Genomic DNA, 3,281 nt, shown 5'->3' with positions numbered 1-3,281 from the left:
ACACACACACACACACACAAACATGTATGTATGTATATATATGTATGTATGCATGTATGTATGTGTGTATGTATGTATATACATCAAGGTGGATTCGCTTAAGATAACGGTGCACATTTTCATAGTTCCGCTCGCCATTTACCCAAGCTTGTCCGCTTGAAATTTAGTATATATAAATTCACCAGTAGTCGATTTATTTTGAAGTTCTATAGTTATTTATTTACAACTTACATACAAAATGTGTTCAGCTACAGTGTGTATGTTTTCGTGCGTGAAATTAAACTAAAGACGAAGTTTTCATGAAATTAGTGATCAAAAGTTTAAAATATGTAAACCACATCAAGGCAGGTCAGATGATGGGACATGCGCCATTGCAATGCGTTGCTACATTCACCATTTATCGGTATATTCCTGGGTCACCCGGACGGCGAAATCTTTTTTCCTACCAGGTTCTGGATTCCAGTTACGACCTCGTTTGCATACAGCCAATTACAGCTCAACTATCAATCTAGTGTTCACCTAGTCACGAAAATACTCTAGTTGAGTTCAGTGGAAAATGTGCGTTATAGCAAAATCTAACTGTTCTAAACGGGTTAATAGGGGTGATAAATGTGAAATTTAGTGTATAAAGTGGATGGAGAGCTGCTCACCGATGATGCCATAAGCATTGCCAATTTGCGTAATTTACTAGAAAATGTTAATGAGTGTAGTTTCCTAATTTTTTGACTGATTTTGTACATTCTTAATTCAAAATGTTGGTGTTGATCAGGAAACATCGTAATCAATATGGCGTTGTGTCGTATTGCACCTTCCTTGCATATATCAATGGGTATATGCACTATCACTAATCTCAGTCTGAGCATAGGTATCTAATTTTAGCTCCATATAGAGATGGTACTCAAAATGATCTATAAGGATTGTGGTGGTGGTGGGGGATGTGGTGCTTATGTGAAACCTGGTCTGTTACTTGAGGGAAATGTCTACCTTAAAAGAAATGCATCAGCAAGAACATCGGCTGTATTTATAAACTAAATAGTTACTAAACATATAGAAGACCTAAAATTACATATGATATTCGATCTATTTATTTATTTATACATTCATTTATGAGATTTCAGGAAGAAAAATAAACTCCATAAACGACAACTGTCCTCGTAAATAATCGCTCTTTAACAACTTTCCACAAACAATGAAATGTATAAAATTCCTTTTGAACTCCTTACGTAATTACGTCTGGATTTGTCGGTAGATTATCTGCAGCGCATATCTAGTTGGCATACTTGCGTATTATTTTCTGTTGAAAATATTTTCATTACTTATAGCCGAAACCACCGAACAATAATCAAAGGCCAAGAGAAGAGACAGCATACGTTTTTATGAAGAATGAGTACATGCAGTGAGAAAGACAGTTGAAGCCTGTTCACTGTATCATTTCTTGAAACAATGCGTTAGAACTTTAGCGGTGCTCAAAAGGAATCAATAAGTTGATAGTATACGACACATGTTTATATACGACTGCTTAGAAAAGAAACGGAGTAATCACTGAGTCGAAACATTGGTATTTCTTTAGTATAACTGTTTCACGATTCAGTAGTTAGATAAGTTGCTTGCAAGTATTTAAAGTAATCAACTTGCTTGTAAATATACAAACCAGATTTTACAAACTTAATACAAAGATCTTTGCTGTTTGAGTCATTAAGATGTTAGCAGAATGTTCTGCAGTTTGCATTCCATTTTTGCTGTTGTATTGCGTTTCTGACGAGGTGAAATAACTTTCAATCGATTGCCACTGGTATACATAGGTAATTATCTTGTAGGAGAAAGGGACGCACTAAAAGTGATCACTGTTTTTTTCAGCTTTTTCAGTTAGAATGTTTCCAAAATATACCAGAGGATGGTGATAAAGAGGAGTTCATATTTTATTGGGTCGGAGTGATACCGCTGAGATCTTCATCTTTCTGTAACTGTAATGTATCTTAGTTGTGTCAAAATGGTCAGAGCTTTCACTAAACACAGCCTGGACACAGAATTAAATGAAGGAAATTTGTGAACGTAGTAGAACTCATAGTGAAACACATATTCACTGATGGACAAGTAAAGAGATAGGGAAAATGTTTTAAAATATTTAGTTTGTTTTCTGAACATTCTAAAATGTATCATCACTCAGGAAGGTGGACAAAATCTGTACCAGTAATAAATTTTTCAATCAATTCAAAATGATACTTTATTAAAATAAATCAATATTCTAATATATTCCTATATAAATTAGTAAGTTTCCTTGTGAATTAAGATGTGAATGCTTGACTGAGCGATATATTCCATTTATTCTATTGTTTTACGGTTGAAAGTTTAAAAATCCGTTTGAGTAAAATTTACGTATCATTTATCCAGGGTCGATAAAGACTACTAATATCGATCATTTTTCTTTGCCTCCTCGACAATTTTCCTTTACTGAAGAATCAAGATCTGTTTTATTAGGACTGTAGAGGTGGTATCAGGTACGGAAGATGCTTTACTGTTCATAGATTATAATCTGTTAACATCAGATTATAATGTGATGAAATCTAGTCGACATTGAGCAGAGGATTGACTTCTATCATTTCTTTAGGGATACAACAAAGGCCTTTGATTCACTGAACCATGATGCGCCTTATGGGTAATTCTCAGAAAAGTTTCATGTTTTGATAAATTTAGAAATATCTTCAAGTGTTTCATGATGATATGACAATAATAATTGTAATTGCTCTGTTTTAAAACAGGATGAGAAACTACCGTTACTGAATTTACCATATAATTTTACACTAGTTTTTTCAATAGTCTTCACCTACAACTTGAGTTTGAAATGAGACGTTAAGAAACAATATCTAATTTATATAAAGAATCCAATTAAATAATCAGCTTTTGTGTTGTTTTAAGGCTGGTCTCGTTAGTTTTAAGCACCAAAGTTAGCTAGAAATATATATTCATCACCTGAAAGATATATATCAAGTGCGTTTAAGGCTTGTAAATCAAAACGGTGTCCCACCTGCGTTAGCAGCGCCTATCATATAATAAATGTCATCATTCTCTTGATTGTCTGAAGAGACACATGAATAAGTGTATATGCATATTTCAGGAGTTATTGTTCCTTCCCATCACCACATCTGACCCATTAACCATCCACGAATACCACTATTCTTTGTAGCTATTTAAGTAATGTACTCGATCATTTACATTGATGTAACATGCAGTACTGACTTTAATATCTATAGAAAATCTGAGGAGATAACTTCAAATATATA

The sequence above is a fragment of the Octopus bimaculoides genome, chromosome 8, assembly GCF_001194135.2.
Source record: "Octopus bimaculoides isolate UCB-OBI-ISO-001 chromosome 8, ASM119413v2, whole genome shotgun sequence".
Lineage (NCBI taxonomy): Eukaryota > Metazoa > Mollusca > Cephalopoda > Octopoda > Octopodidae > Octopus > Octopus bimaculoides.
This window is presented reverse-complemented; position numbering follows the sequence as displayed.